Here is a 17408-nt window from a genome sequence, read left to right on the forward strand (position 1 = left end):
GTCCTAGGCTAGACAATGCTGCCAGCAGTGTGACCTTAGATGAGTCCTGTAACGTTTCAGGGTCAAATGATATCCAAGATACTTCGAAGTATTAATTCTGTAGAGCTCTTCTCAACAAATGTGTTCTTTGGTTGGAAAAACATACCCATTGTGTAGAGATTGTTCTGACAAAGACACTTTTGCTGTGACACATCACACATGTTTTCCAACTAAGATCACAGGTAAGCAAAAGCTACCTGGCAGACTGCCAGAACCAAGGTGCTGGCTGCTCGCTTTTGAAATCTATTTGATTCCCTCGCTCCAGTAAGACCTCTGTGGGTAGTGACTAAAACATTCTTGATGGCCCCTCTACAACTTTGCTCATGTTCACTGTCTGCCTTCTGCAGGTCCTCATCTGTCATACCCCCCTTCCCTCCTTTCAAGTGGTGGGAATTAGTCACAGAGAAAGTTAAGACCATTGCAGATCTATCTCTACATTCATTTGCTCAGCAGGCTTCCTTGCAGCATTCCCAGGTGAGCCTGTGAGCCCGATTGAACCCTAGCCTGAGAGACCCAGCCAGATGTTTTACATGTGTGAACCCAGTTAAATTTTGAAGGCGAAAACGGTCTGGATTGATCAGCGCAAACATCTCCAAGGGGCTTACAGAAAACAAAACTCCAAACAAGCTTATATGAAGGTCATGCCATTTAAAAAAATGAAGTATTCTCGTACGGGTATCACTGAGTCCGCACAAATATTCATGTCCTCCATTTATCCTGAAGCGGTTTTTGAGCTGATCCAAGTTGGAATCCAAGTGCCCTTTTAAAGCGCCCTGTATTTTAGGGGAAGACGTCCCATCTCTTATTTACACAGGCTCTTTAGAATGCCTTTTTCTCAGAAGCGTGCTTTAATGGTAGCCTGTGTGGGAGAGTTACAAGGGAGTGTACCTTTCCTCTTAGCTGTTTTCAGTTTCTTAGCCAGCAGTCTTAAATGTTTCCTGTTTGTGGTACTATGATGTGTGGAACTATGATGTGTTATCACATGTATTGCTAAAGAATGATGCGCACCCTGGAATTGTTTGTGGCATTTAGAGCCTGGCATGGGATTCTGAACTTTCAGTGGGAAGCAAAGGGGAGTGAGTGATTTCTACCTCCAAGTAAAGTACCATTGAAGGGCTGTACAGACAGTGGGGTGGCAGCTGACATTCTTGATCTGGCCTCCTGTGGGAATAGCCTATGAATGTTCTCCTGAGTGATGATTTCACGAGGCCCCACAGTAACACAGAGATGCTGCTTCTCTTCTTCAGTCTTGTTTTTCCCGCAGAAGCTCAACGGTAAGTACTACCCATTTCAAGAAATTTAAGGCTTTCGTATCTCTAGCTCCACTTTTTAGGAGACTACATTCTCAGATTGATCTTTGCTAAGTATGACCAAGTTTCTAGCATAGTGACTTTCTGTTGTGAGCATACATAGCAGAGAAACATTTCACTCTAAAGAAATCCAACCAAAGTGTCGTAACCATAACATATGAGTACAATGTTTTATAGTTGAACAAATGTGAAATTATTTTATTTTGGATGACTCTCTGAAGTAGAGTGATTAAAAAAATTTTCCATTTAAGAGATGAGGAAACAATTTGACAGCGGTTAAGTGACTTATAGGCAGACCTGGGAGATATTGTGGGTTCAGTTCCAGGCCAATGCAATAAAGCGAATTATACAGCAAAGCAAGTCACATAATTTTTTTGGTTTCCTAGTGCATATAAAAGTTATGCTTACACAGTGCTATAGTCTATTAAGTGTTCAATAGCATTATGTTTAAAAAGCAATGTAAATGCCTTAATTAAAAATACCTTATTGCTTAAAAAATTGCAAACATCATCTGATAATGCAGGGTTGCCCCCAACCTTCATTTTGTAAAAACAAACAAACAAAAACGCAGTATCCGCGAAGTGCAGTAAAATGAGATATGCCTATACTCTAAATTAGTGGCTTTTAATCTTGTTTAACTGGCATCTGTAATAGGAAATGTATTTTATTTCCTGACACCACCAGTACCAACCAGCACCACCCAAACATATATAAGTGAAACAGTATTTGCTCTTACTTTCTGTGATGTATTCTTTTTCGTAAGAAAAAAAAGATTGTCACTACCTTGGCTTAATGACTTTATTAATGGGTTCCGACCCATAGTTGAAAAAGCTCTAGATACCACAATTGTGGTATAGGAAGAACTGGAACTCAGACCTCGTTGGGTTTCTAGTTAAGTTCATTCACGGAGGTGGTGGTGTTTTTAACAAGTATCAATTTGTTTTTATTTTAACCTAGGATTTACTTTTTTCTTTTCATGTAAGTCAAAGTCTGTCTTTTTATGTAGTATTTCTCATTAAAGACGAAACACATATCCAAAGCTGTCACATACATTGTACAAATTGTCTCTTTAAGGTTGTGTGTGTCTTTTTATGGGAATCCTTTTGACATGGACTGGGATCAACTGCCTAATGACCAATTTTGGATTTTTGTCTGTAATTTCCTTTGACAATGATCTCTGTCAGCTCTAACAGAAGAACAAATGTAATGACTCTAATGAGGTGTCTTGCCAATTGTAGGGGTGCCTTCTCTTCTATCCTTTTACATATTGCTGATCCTTCTTAAAAGAGAAAAAGGTAACTCATATAATTGTTTTCTTAAAAATTTGACCTGGTAGGCTTATTTGGCCAGAGTATATATAATACTAAAGAATAAAGAAATAACGTTCCCCAAGCCTATTTTTAGTTAAAGCAATTTAAGTTTATTAAGAAACAAAAAATGTGTGCTAAGATACACTGGATATCTATTAAGTAAATAAGAATCACCAAAAAATTGTGTTGATGCCTTTTGGTGAAAGTTGTGGTAAAAGGATATGCATTATCCTACTGGTTGTATTGAATATGAACGTGATCCTATATATGAAAATAGCCTTTGTGGCGTACTCGCTGCTTGCCAAGCATAGTTCTAAGAACTTGTCACATGTTTTCTCGCTGATCCTCGGGACAGCTCCATGAGGGGAGTCTCAGTTATCACTCATATTTTACAGGAAACTGAGTCGTAGAGAGGTTAAGTAACTTGTCTAAGGTCACACAGGAAATGGTGGAACTAGGATTGGAACCCCGAAAGTCTTACACAGAGCCTGCTCTCTTATCCACTGAGCTGTATTGCCTAATATGACAGTTTTTAGCAGGAGTTTGAATTAGTAATCTGACTGCTCCAAGTTTACATGAAAAAAAAATTGAGACAAAACACTTTATGCACAGATTTATTCTTTGCCATGTTGTCTGTGAAAGAACATAAATTCCAATGCAGGAATAGTTTAATCACTTTTGGTTATCAGCACGGCAGGGTATGTATATGGTCATGAAATGGTGTAATTCCATAAATAATTTTATTTCCAAAATACATTCCAGGTATCTATTGTCAAGTGACAAAATAAATCAAAGTATATATAGTGATTGAAACTACATAAAATGTGCAGCATTACAGAGAAGATGTAGTTAACGTGTAGACCCAGATGATGTAATTAGCACCCAGATGAGAATTGTTAGAATACAAGGAATACCAGCAAATTCTTTTTAAAAAATTACTTTGTTTGGATATATGAATATTCAACTTTATAAAACACATATTGTTGCTCGTGGTTGAGGGGCCTGGCATAAAAATGATTAAAGAGAAATTGTTGCAATAGATGAGGTAAGAGAGAAGTACCCAAACCAGGTAAGCAATCCTGCATAGAGAATTCTTCATAAATTTAAGATATTTCGGAGATGGGAACAGCAGGGCTTGGTAATTGGACGTCAGAAGCTAGGGAAAGGAGGAAGTTTAGGATGTCTTCCTGGCTTCTGGCTTGAATGACTGGGTGAACACAGGTGCTTTTCAACAAAAGAGACATTTTTGTAAGTGGGCAAAAAATCTTATGGTATTAAGAGTTTTATTTGGCCACCGTGAGTTTGCCATACCCATCCAACATTCATATGTGCCTTTCCAGGAATAGGAAGTTGGTCTGGAGCAAAGGAGAGAGGTTCTAGACTAAAGAGTATGACTAGAGGCTCATTTGATTTATGTGCAATTCACCTGGATAAGACCTTATTAATTGTATTGATTTTGATTATGCAGTCCGCTTGTCTAAGTTTTAAAGTGACAAGTCCCAAATTTTCAAAGAGCAGTTATCTTGAAGCACTTTATTTATATGGGTAACAGGACTGCCAAATAAGAAATATTAGCTGTCCATGTGGTTGGTAGCAAACTAGATTTTCTGGTCTTTTCTTGCTTCCCATTAGTGCATTACCTGGCTCAGGCATTAGTTATTTCTATTTCTGTGACAGTTCGCTCCCAAGCAGATACCTCATGCCAGATTGTGCATGTCTGTGAGAGTTCCCCAACAGGATGTTGAAAAAGAGAAACCACAAATAATATTTCAATAAACAAGATTTATATGTCCTTCAAACAGCATACAACTGTATACACACATCCAAAAAATGGGGAAATGCTCAGATAGCCAAAGCAGTGTATTTGTACACACAGACATTTTGTGCGTGTGTGTGTGTGTGTGTGTGTGTGTGGTAAATGTGTAGTAATACCTCTTAGGAACCACAAAGTCAAATTTAGAATCCTCAAAGTGTATAGCTTTAGTATATACTGTACTCCTGAAAAACATGTGATTTGAAGTAAGGGATTCCAGTTTAAGTTAGCATTATGCTCCCTTCCCCTAATGTAGCTTGTAATAACTTTCCATTGAAATTTCATAAATGCACACAAAGAGGCAAACACGGATAATATCAGAAATGAAGTTTGACAGAAAGCCTATTGGCAGAATTTGGGAGGAATGTCTCCAAGGTGGGTGGAACTGCATTAAAAAAAAAAAATGACAAGGTGGGTGGTTGAGTGAGTGGAAGAAAGTCCCCAGAAGATGCTACTTTGTGTTTGACATGTGTGTTGTGGTCTGCATAAAAAATATGATTTTTGTGGGCACCTTTGAAATTCTGCAGTAACAAAGCATGCTGGATATTTTAGTGGATATGTGGATATGATAGCATGCTGAATTGCCAAAAACCATGATGCACAGAACAGGATAACTGGAAACTTGTCTTGGAGCTGTGCTCTTGGTCCAGGGAGGGATTGAACCCATGCCTTTATTTTTAGCCCCATCTTTGTTACTGCAGGGAGGGTCAGGACCCAGTTATATTGGTCAGTGATCACTTCCCCGTTGAGGAAGGAAAGCCACTAAATCCGCAAAGAGGCATCTGCTACTCTGTAATGAACAAAAGCGTGACTGCTTCTCAGCAAGGGGGGAGGAGGAGAAAGCATGACATTCACTTGGGAAGCTTTCGGAAGCAGCTAGTTACACATGTGTGTTTGTGCTCCACCCCCATTCATGTCCCCTGTGTGCACCCCAGCAGGAGAAGGTTGGTGGGATGGAGGTTGGCGAGAACCCTTCTGGATATGAATTTGCAAGTCTTCCCCAGGTGAATTTGATAACCAGTCCTCCCCCAAGTTGGGAACAGTTTTCTTAAGCCAGGCAATTTCTTGTTCCATTTTATGAGAGTGTTAATTGGGCATTAATCTGAACATGTCTCCCAGAAATCATTAAGCAGACCTGTAGGGCTTTGGTTCTCCTTTCCTCTCCTCCTCAGTAAAGAATCCTGTTTATATTGATGACCAAGGGGGACATGTTTGGGGACACAGGTATGCATGTATAGGAGGCAACTAAAAATAGCCCCAACTTAGCTCCTAGAGAAACCAGTACTCACCCTCTTGGGGAGAGGAAAGAGCCTGTTGGCCCTTCTCCGAGGGTGTCCAGAGTAGGTTGAAGGGTCTGTGAGCCTTTCTTGATAACAGATTTAGGATTTCACTGTGCTGTTGAAGAAACAGGAAAACCCAAGCAAGCAAAGGCAGTTTTATAAAGAAGCAAGCAAGGACAAATAACTAGATTTTTCTCAGCAATCTAGACAATAAATAATTACATCTTTATTAACTGCATTGTGCATTTCATTTAATATTCCCTTCTGTAGTTTCTAGGAATTCAGAACGCCAAACATTTATGTTCTTGGCCCCGAGTTAGAAGAGGAAATATTATGTATAAATTATGTAAAAATTATGGTAATGAGTCTTAAAATGAGAAAATACTTATGAGAGGTGAAGAATTAGGATACAAATTACATGTTGCAACACGCTGCTACAATCAATTGTTGCAATTGAGAGGTGGCATTTTTTTTTTTCTAGACTTTCTTCTTTTAATTTTTTAAATTAAAAAAAAATTTTTTTTTGGTCTTTTTGGGGCATATGGAAGTTCTCAGGCTAGTGGTTGAATCAGAGCTGTAGCTGCCGGCCTATGTCACAGCCACAGCAACGTGGGTTTTGAGCCGCATCTGCAACCCACACCACAGCTCATGGCAATGTCGGATCCTTAACCCACTGAGTAAGGCCAGGGATCAAACCCACAACTCAATACTAGTTGGGTTCATTAACTGCTGAGCCATGATGTGAACTCCCATAGACTTAGTCCTTTCCACAATTAACATAGATTTTCAAAATCAGAAATAGTTATATAAAGTCTTTTGTAATCCAAACATCATTTTCTATATAGAGTTTTTCTCTCAGATTGGAGGTAAGATTGGTGGGAGTTGAGTCTGAAATGCCTGAATCTAGTTTGTCATTTATGTCTAGGAAGTACTCTGTTCCAAAGTTTCAAAGTGGCTTTGCTTGCTATACCTACCTAATTATTTGTGATGTGTCGGCTCTCTTCACTTCCCTGTAGTCGCAAAGTTGTGTTTTCAGATGGCCGTGGGGTACAAATCTTTGGAAAAGAGCCCCAATCCTTCTTTGAAAAAGAGCTTCAAAGAAATTCATCTAAGATAAAAACACTGTTCTCTCCAAGAAGTATTTGTTTAGAAGATGAATGTCGGTGTTACCGCTCACTTCTCATTGCTCTGTAAACTCTGTCCTGTGAGAGAAATTGATCACTATGGAGAGTCAAGAACTTGAAGAGGCTTTGTTTAGCAATTATGGGGAATCATTGCTTAGTCGCAAGTGTTATGGATTGAGGGTTTTTGCCCTTCCAAAATTCTTACATTGATGCTCTAACCCCCCACCCTGGCTGTATTTGAAATGAGGTAATTAAGGTTGAATGAGGTCATAAGGGTGGAGCCCTGTTCCAATAGGACTACTGTCCTTATAAGGAGATTCTAGAGAGCTTGGGGCTCTCTCTAGGAACACAAGCATGCACACATGCACGCACCTTGGAAAGGGCATGTGAAGACATGGTGAGAAGGTGGCCGTCTACAAGCCAGGGAGGGAGCCCTCACCAGTAACTGACCCTCCTGGATCTTGATCTGCAACTTCTGGCCTCTACAGCTGTGAGAAAAAAAAGCTGTTGTTAAGCCACCCAGGCTGTGGTCTTTTATTAGGGCGGCTGAGCTGACTAGTACACTAGGCACTGTAGGAAGAGGAACAAAGGAACTAGAAGCAGAACCCTGGACATGTGTGTAATAGATGTAATCCGTGTTAGCCCTCTCTGTGGTCTGAGATGTAACTCCCCTGATCCACCCCCAGAAGCACAGACTTAATTGAATGAGAGTGTTTGATGATGGTTATCTACTAATAACTCCAGGAATATGTTTATTTGAATAATGGCATTTGTGCGGAGTTGCTCATACTGACTTAAGTCATTAAATCACTTTGGGTACATTCAAGCAACCAGGTCTTGAGTCATTTTTTCCCTGCTACAATTATTTATGAAAAACTTGGGGCAATAGGTGTGACCATTTGGGTTGGCATCTGGAACAAGTAGTTGAAGTTGTATTATATAGCAGCTTGGTTGGAGCTATCACTTCAGGTATACTTTGTTTTTGAAAGGCTTGGGTAGTAAATGCCAGGGCCCTGAGAAGAATAAACCAATTTGGGGGGATTTTTTTTTTTCTTTCTCATCTTATGTCCTTAAATATATGTTTCCTAATAGCCGGAAGTACATCCCTGTAAGAATTTACTTGCCACATATATATATATATTTTTCCCTTCATGATAAGTATAAAGGCATATCCTTTGGTGAGACACTGAGGGCAAACCTGTGTTGGGTGATTATTTATTGGGTATGCCTACTGCATGTAAGGCATTGTGCTGGCTTTATAGGAGCATACGAAGAGGTATCAAACTGAGTCCCTTGATAAGGGAAGAAGCTAGAAATATTCCATAGTTTTCTCTCATTTAATTTATGCATTTTTTTCAAGATAGGTGTTATATATACATATTTTAAATACTATTCTGTTAGTAAGGCAGCATATAAACCTATCATAGAGAAATCAGTGTGAAGGCTAAGACATCTTTCCCCTCAAATTTAAAATGAAGAGAAGGACTTGGGATGGTGATACTGTTCATTTGTGAGACCAAGGAACTAGCCCCGAGGATGGAGTGTCTCATATCCTGGAAAACTCAGAACTTGTGCAGAAGAATAGAAGTTTCATCTCAAGATACTCCCCATAGAGTGAGTCATTAGCTGCTGAGATTGGCCTGTAGAAACACTCGAGTGGAGTTGTACTTTAAATAGCTGGAAGACCTTCTTCCTCTTCCTACTGGGTAATTTCCGTTCCCCCTGGACTCATTCCTGTCACCTGACCAAAGTTAGGTGTCTTGGACAATGGATTGTCCTTTTTCGTAATTTCCTTCTCAGACTGGGCCAAGGAAAAAAGATGGACTCAGTATGAACTAAAAATGGGTAGGTAGAGGAAGAACCAACTTTAAGATGCGTGCTTCCGGGGACTAGGCCTGTGTGATTGACCCACTGTATATACACGGAAGCCTTAACAAACCTGGGGAGAGCGAGTGATTTGTTCAGGGTGACTCAGCTGAGATTTGGACACATCGTCTGAGTCTGAAGCCTGTCGCCCTGTCATGGTACCACAGGCCTGGGCACACACAGGCCTGTGGCCAGAATCTGGAGGCCTAGCTCCTGACTTTGGGGTTCTGTGGACAGTGGTGAAGAAATTACTTACCATACTTTACTTGTTGTATAAAACACTGGTGTTAATTCCAATGTTTTATGAAATAAGTACCTGCCTGTCTTTTGATGTCAACCTTAGTCACTGGTGGTCATGGTCAGGCCCTGATGTGCTGCCTGTCTATGGGAGTGGGGGGGATACCGAACCCAGTGGTGCTGGAGGGGCCATAAGGTGGGTCAGGAGATGGATAGGGACCAAAATGGGGGGTGGGGAGGATGAGAGCCAAGGACCAAACAGGGCTGCATGGCAGAAAGTGGGTTAAAATAGGCATTTGGCCAGGTATGACCAGGAACCTGGAGGAGCCTTGGAGTAAAGTGCAAGTTCTCAGTGACAGGGAGGAGAGCGAGAAGGGAGGGCCCATCAACACTGATGGACGAGGCTTGGAAACCCTAGGCTCTGAGGCTTGTGGTACTGATGTTGGAAGCCCTTGCTTTGCATGGACCTGGGCCCCATCTGTGCTCAGGGAAGCCTCATCCTGCAGGGCCAAGGATTTGGTGCCATAAGCAACCTGGGCATGCTGGGTAGGTCCTTCTTGTCGGGGTTACTGCAGCACCCTCCTAAGTTGTCTCCTCCCTGTGGTCTCTCCTTTCTCCAGCACATACCTTGCAATGAACCTGAGTGATCTTTTTTATAAAGCAAATTCCAGGTGCTCCATCTGGAAAAACAAAAAATCAAATACCTGTAATGCTTCCTTGGTAGTTGGGGTAGAGTGCAAAGTCAGTTGGTAGCACACTAAGTCCTTCCAAAATTGGCCCCTGACTGCAGTCCAGTCCCATGATGTATTGTTCTTCCTCCTGCACCTCGTGCTCCATCCTAGGGAACCAGTTAGAGCTGTTCAGAGGTGACGTGCTCCTTGCTTCTGGACTTTTGGTCCCTACACTTACAGTAACTCTGACTGGCTGCACCATCCTTCTTCTTCTTTTTTTTTCCTTTTAGGGCCACACATATGGAAGTTCCCAGGCTAGGGAGTCGAATTGGAGCTGCAGCTGCTAGCCTTCACCATAGCCGTAGCAGCGTGGGACCTACACCCTGCACCACAGCTCACTGCCACACTGGCTCCTTAACCCACTGCATGGGGCCAGGGATTGAACCCACATCCTCATGGATGCTAGTCTGGTTCATTACCACTGAGCCACAACGGGAACTCTCCTCCTTCCCCTTCTTTACCTGAAAAACCTAACTGTGGTGTCTCGTCTCTGAGGGTTTCCATATCTGATGCCTCCAGGCAGAAATGAAAACTGCTCTTTCTTCCTCATCTGTGCCCACAGCTGCCTCCCTCGGTAGCTCTTGCTACTACCATCAGACACTGTCTACCTTTGCTGCAGGCTTATCAAGCCCTAGATGCTGTGTTTTCAGCTTTGATTTCCCTGGAGGCTAACTCAGAGCTAACTTTTAGTAGGCTCAGTAAGTGGTAAATCAATGAATAAATAGTATCCTAGTCCATTCATGCTGCTATAACAAAATACCATAGACTGGGTGGCTTATAAAATTTAGTTTTCGTGGGTCTGGAGGCTGGGAGTCCAAGATTAGGGTGCCAGTTTGTTTTGGGTTCTGAGGTTACAGACTTCTCATTGTATCCTTACAGGGTGGAAGGAATTAAGGAACTCTGTAAGGTCTCTTATAAAAGCATTAATCCCATTCATGGGGGCAGTACTCTCATGAGCTAAGCACCTTCCAAAGGCTTCATCTCCTTATACCGTCACATTGGGCGTTAGGATTTCAACTTATGAATGTGGGAGGAGGGGGCGCACCTTCACTGAGACCCTAGCCACTGGGTTCCTTGGATGAGGGAGAAAACTCTCAGCCCAGTGTGTTGTAGCTATTTGTTAAGTTTATCTATCTGGTTGTCCAGGCTGAATACACCAGACTCTGAGAAGGTGAGGGCAACCAGATTAGCCAGGACGTGCCTCTTACATCCTACAGAGCCGACCCAGGAAGACATATATTTGTCAGAGAGGTGACAGAATTTGTCAAAAGTGTATTAAAGTACCTACAGACATTCTGAAGCATATGGCATGGTTCTGTTTGTTCTGTGACCATATAAAATTGGCATCAGAAAATCCAGATGGAGAATAAAAACAAGAAAGTTGTGAGTGCTATTTCATGAACAAATACTGCTCACCACTAAACTCCATGAAGACAGAACTGGATTTTTTGTTTCCTCTTGTATTTTCTCCTCTTAGTGTGGCATTTGCTACATAATAAATTATAATTTATAATCAATTATAATATAAAAATAAATTTTATTTAAGCCAGTGTGGGTAGGTCCAGAGTTTTAAGAGTGTTTACAAGTGAAGACTCCACAATAGCATGTGGCTGTTGGACCTGCTTAAACACCAGAAGATGTTCAGGCACATCTGTTTGTCACATGCTCTGGCCACCATGTAATCATCACTTGGAGAGAATCTTCTGGCAAACAGTGTATCGTAGACATTCTTCGTGCTTCCTGCAAGTTTGGGGTGCTTTTCCAACTTTTTAGTGGTCCACTTTTGCAACAAAAGTTTGCCACAGCTGCTCTTTCAGAATAAGAGTATCCTGAGATGGCAAGGCAGACTGTTATCAAAAGACAGAAACAAAACTGCTACCAAATATGCATTTAGCCATTGGCGAGAAATAGCATTTTCACTCTACTGGGCAACTAAAACAAATTACAGACATATATAGCATGCTGAAGAGATAGAGTAGTCGTTTATAGCTTCCCATTTTTAATTTTTGTCTTCATGGGGACAATCTTATTCATCAGAACATTTTATTAAAAGCCATCTGTCATGCCCAGTGTATGGCATTACAGGATGTGCTCTGTACAAGGTGGTTGGAATTGGGAATGTCTCCACTGGGAAGGACTGTACCCTTTCTGATTTGCACGTGGTGTGATGAGGGGCCAACAGGAACCCTGTGATCAGTGTCTTCACTGACTGACTTGATACTGAACAGATACAAATGAGAAAATAGAAATTTTGTTAGGATAAATGCTGATTTTTACTGATGTTATATGCTGAAGTTCTATCTAAGGGTTCCTTAAAAAACCAACCAACCAACCATCAAAATAGGAAAACTACCGTGAACACCAAATTTGAAAACCATTGACATGGGAGAATGCCTTGAAATGAGACTGGAGTATCCCAGGTAAATATCGGTTACAACAGACTTTGAAATTATGGTCCAGATTCTCCCGATGGTTGACATCTTCCTGCTTTGAGTGGTGGGGATGGGGAGAAACCCTCTGGCTTAGGGGATATGAGTTGTCATGGAATGATTGCATTTTTCAGAGCATATATGCCATGTAGCACTGTTCACACCATTTATATCAATGTAATAAAACTATTCATGTCTGAAAAATGCATTTGTAATTATCATGCTATAAAGTACCTCTTAGAAAGGGTTAACATGAGCTTGTCTTATGAAAGGAAGAGCCTAGGGTTCTAATTTTGGTTCCTTCATAATAACAGTATGAACGCATTTATCTCTTAGGGCCTTTCTGAAAAATCAGAGAGTGGAATGAGGAAACTTGAGTGGATTTCCAAATTTGCTTGCAATTCTCAAATTCATTGTAAGTTAGAGATTCCCTTGGGCACTCCTTTGACTAGATGTCAGAGAAACTGTCTGGAATATTCCGTATCTGAAATATTCAGTTGTCTTTAGATAACTGAAGGTGAAGCATATGAGGTATTTACTCTTTGTGTGGTTCTTCTTCCATACAATTTACTGTGTTTGCAGCCTTGTCTACTTCTGGATGCTCTTGGGAGACTCCCTATAGAATTGGGTTCAGTGAATTTTCCTCAGTGTTGATAAATATCATATAAAACCACTCTAAGTCTTTCTATCTGTAGTAAGGCATTGCCAAGTTTATTAACATATACAAATGAATAAACTCAAGCCCATACTCTCTTTTTTGAGTCACATGTACCAATTCAAAGAAAGCAAATTGGTGAAAGGAATCAGATTTGGAAATAATTTATTTCTGAAAGGCTTCTTTTCTTTTTAGTTGTGAAGAAAGAGCTCAGGGATAGAAATACAATATAACCTTAGCCATCAAAAGGAAAAGAATCCTCTCAGATGCTATTCCACATCAAAATTATAGCATTCACATACCACACAGTGCAAGACTGGTTGGGTTCCATCGACTGGTTGTGATCACTTCCCTAATTGGAAAAAATTAGGACTATTAATCATTGTGACACAAAGCGAAATGTCAGCATGGAGTGACAATCTTATTTTCCACCTGAGAAATGGTAGCTTTGAAGGGCAAAGCCAGATTCTCCTTTCCCCACTTTCCCTTCCCATTTCCTTTCTGGCTGTAGTTCTGGGAGTAGATCAGACAAAGACTTAACAAAAGGCGGAGGGCACAGAAACAGAAGAAGAAAGCTTTCCTTCGTTTTGTATTCCACAGAAACATCTGTGAAAATGAAAATGGGAGTGGGGCAGGAAGACCTCACAAACCAGGGGAATGTTGCAGAGACATTTAAAATTATTTGCATGTACTAATTGATGGAGATAAAGCCTTCTTAGGCAGGGGGACATCAAAATGACTGAACTCTGAATTTGCATTTATTCTTCCTCAATCCACTCAGAAGGGAAATGCTTTAAACAGTTGGCTGGGATTTTCTTATGAGGATAATAATTTTCTAACTATACAAGTAATTATGGTTGTAACACATGAATTATTTTGGTATTGAGTTTTGTAATTTCTTAGTGTTTTTGGCATACTTAAAATTTACTCGGGCAATTGCACATTGCACATTTTGAGCGAGATTGAAAAGAAAAAGGTAACTGACAAACGTTAGTCTGTCTCATGGTTAACTTTATTTTTTTTATTACTTAGTGAATTGTATTACATTTATAGGTGTACAACAGTCATCACAACCAAATTTTGCTGCATGTCCATCCCAAACTAGTGGCTGACTTTACAAACACTTTTTTCCCTTGAGGCATCAGTATGAACTTTTATTAGCTTTTTTTTTTTTTTTAAAGGGAAACAAATATAAGCACAGTACAATATTGTGTAATTAGAGGACCCCCCTCCCCCGTCTCCTCTCACCATCTATTCATTTTGGTAATCATGGGATTTTTGCTGAATCAAGACTTTTGTTTCTTGAATATAAGCAGTTTCTTTTATATGTCCCTGAGTTCTGTCCCCCTCCCATCAGAGTTCTTGGAGCACTCTAATGGAGGTAATGACCTTTTTGGTATTTTTAATGTCTTCAAGAAGAAAATCTATTATGACATGTTGGATATCACGTCCATATCCTGCACATTTTTTGTTTGATTGTTTTTTGTGTGTATATCTCATTAAGCACTGTGGAAAGATTTTTGCATTTATATTTCTATCTCAGTAACAGTGTTAATCTGTTGATGCAACTGTATTTTGTGATGACATAGTCGGTTAAAGGCAGTACCTTGCTTTTATGATAATAGCAAACATTTCCTGAGTTCTTAGTATGTGACAGGCACCATGCCAAGGTTGTGTACATGGTATTTCATTTCATGCTCACGGCAGCTTCGTGGTATGGGTACTGTTCTTATTATAGTTTGTAATTTTACACATGAGAAACTGAGGCACAGAAATGTTACAGAACCTGCCCAAGACCTCAAGGCTCAGGAGCTGTGGAGCTGAGATTTGCTATCACGCCGTCACCACTATGTTATAGTGTCTTCCCAGTCAGATCTTTGTTGCTCATTTAGCTTGCTTTGTGTTGGTGGTGCTGGTGGTGACTTTGGGGTGTCAATTAAGGTTAAGCTATCAACAAAAGGCATAGTTTTTACTGCAGCATTTATTGTTGTGTGTGTTTGTGTGTTTTTTTTTTTTTAAATAAGCTGGCTGGTCCACTGGGATCAAGAGGGGTAAGCTGGCTACTGACACAGAGCCAAGGCTGATGGTTGGACAGCCCGTGACTTTGAAACTTTGCATTGGTGGATTGAGCCCTTGTCCGTCTGTTCCATTGAGAACCCCCATGATGTCCCAGAGAAGTTCTACAGCCCAGCCCAGCTTATCACCCCTACAGGGCTCATCAGAAATGTGGGCTGAGGCTCCGCCAATCGAGGCTTGCTTCCAGGAGCCAGGGGTTGAAGCATCCCTGAGTGTGCAGCTGAGATGGCCCCTCCATCAGTGGGACCCCCTTCTCTCAGCTGCAGCCAGCGGGCAGGTACCCTCCCACCTTGTGGTAGTTGTCATTTGTCAGGAGATGCATAAGAGACTAGATGCCACTTAGGAAAGGCAGCTCAGGACTGTGCAGCCATAATGTAGGAAAGGCAGGTTCATCAAATAGAATGTGTGACAGTAGAGACCTGCTGGGGGCGGATCTGGGCAGTATCAGGGAGAGCTAACCGTAACCCCATGGTGCAGGTCAAGCGTTGTGGCCAGATGATCTCTTTGATTTCAAGTGACTTTTGCCCCAGATAGCTCTCTCTCTCTGAGGGTGACCCACATTCCCCACTCCCTTGTGAATTCATTGGGCTTGATGGACAGAATAGGTCCTGACTGCTTTAATCATAACTTTCCTGTGCGGGGGGGATAATACCGCATTCCACTGAAATGGGGCTTGTAACTCCGTTGCCTTATTTTCTCACGTGTCCTTTTAGATCCTTTTAAGCCTCCTAGATGTGGATAGGAAGGACTTGTTCCTGTTCTAAGGGTGATTTGGTTAAGAAAAAGCAAATGAATTGACTGGTCGAGCATAAATCAAATGTGACCGGTCAGGACAGCCCAGGTCTGCTGTTCATTTGAAGAACTATCTCAGTTTGTTTCTCTGTTTGCTTATTTTCCACTCTGCAGAACTTCAATCATCTACCACATGCTTTGTGCATATATGTGTCCAGGTAGTGGGTCCAACCAGATTCTAATGAGTGGTCCCCATCATTAGATGAGAACACCAGCGTGTAGCCTATTCTTCGCTCCTGGGTTCCCCAGACCAGCCTCAGCCTCTGTACTGTCAGTCATGTGGAGTCTGGCATCTCTGTAGTTCAGTGTTGCTGGTGTCCTATAGATTCTTTATAATTTTTATATCCTATGTCATTGTTTTTTAAGTGTGGGAAAGATCCTTTTAAGGGAAACTACAGGGAAGCTTTAGTTTCTTGCTCTGTAAACAGGGATAATAATGCCTGCTTTGCTTATTCACGGTATAATTATCATGATCCAGTGAGATCATTCTTAAGAAGCCATGTAAATTATAAAGGGCTTTACAAGCATAAGAAATTATTATGGATGACCTGGAGTTCAAGATAGAAGTCCATGCTAATTGGAATTATTGGTCATGATACCATCTATAACTCTTCTCTCAAGACCCTCTGCAAGCCCCACGGGGAGGTATGGCGGTAGCCCAAGTGTTTGTGAAGGAGCAAAAAGACTTCTAGCCCCCTTGGCGTCCCACTGCTGGTTTCACATTACTGGGAGCCAGTGTGCAAGGCGTGTGACTGTAGGAACAGAGACCCACAGTCAGCTGATCTCCAGGCATCTACTGGGTGTTGATAAGGAGGGTCAGTGCCATGCTGCCTGAACCAGGCAAAACAAGGGTAGTAGCTTGTGCCTTTTGTTCAAAAAAGGAAAAAAAGAAGAGAAATGAAAGACAGGTTGGAGCATGTGCTTTATTAAACGAGTTGGAGTTAGCCCAAATGCTTGGGTTCCCTATGTAATGCTCCTGTATGAGACTGAGACAGACTACAGTGCACCTTGAAGACATTGCCTAGGGCAGCACCCACAGGAAGTGCCCACCGATCCTGCAGGGTCAGACGGGGGAGGAGAGCAGGTTTGGAAGACCCTGTCCCTGCCTATGCAGCTACCTCCCTGCGATGTCCACTGATCTGAGTTCCTCTTTTGCTGGACGCTGTGCTGGTGCTGGGTTGACACTGGGGAGGGGAGGGTGTTTGGACCTCAGGAAGTTTAGAAGTTCACCCCCCATTAAATATGTGTTAGGTGCATGCATTAGGCCTGTGCAGTGTGCTGTGGGTGCAGAGATAAACAGCAAATTTGAAGGAACTCAGATCTGCATGGAGAAGGCGGAGGAGTCATGGATGGTGGGCCTGGGAGACAGGTGTGCACAGAGGAAGGGTCCCTTCTATCTGGGCAGCAAGAGTGTCCTGGAGAAGGTGACATCTGAATGGAATTGAGAAGGAGTTGTGGGAGATAACTAGGTGGAAGAGAAGGGAGAAGACTTTCCTAGGTAAAGAAATAGTACAAGTAAAGGCACGTAAGCTGCGGGTGTGTGTGGAATGGCTGGGGAGCTGTGCGTAAGTGACGCCCATATAAAATGTCATCATCCTAATACTGCTTCATGTAGCTGACACAGTATCTTATTCCAGTTTAGATCAGTGGCTCTCAACTTGGCTGAATCCCTCACCCTCTACCCCTACTCCCATGGATGTTTAGAAATGTGTTGTTTTTGATGAATAACTAGTGGCCTTCATTGGA

The 17408-nt window shown here is 41.6% G+C and overlaps 1 protein-coding gene across 2 annotated transcripts in view; it reads left to right on the forward strand.

The window, feature by feature from the left end:
* DOCK4 (dedicator of cytokinesis 4) overlaps window positions 1-17408 on the forward strand; it is a 469573-nt gene that overhangs the window by 3215 nt on the left and 448950 nt on the right. The window lies entirely within an intron of this gene.

This window comes from Phacochoerus africanus, chromosome 16 (assembly GCF_016906955.1).
Source record: "Phacochoerus africanus isolate WHEZ1 chromosome 16, ROS_Pafr_v1, whole genome shotgun sequence".
Classification (NCBI taxonomy): Eukaryota; Metazoa; Chordata; class Mammalia; order Artiodactyla; family Suidae; genus Phacochoerus; species Phacochoerus africanus.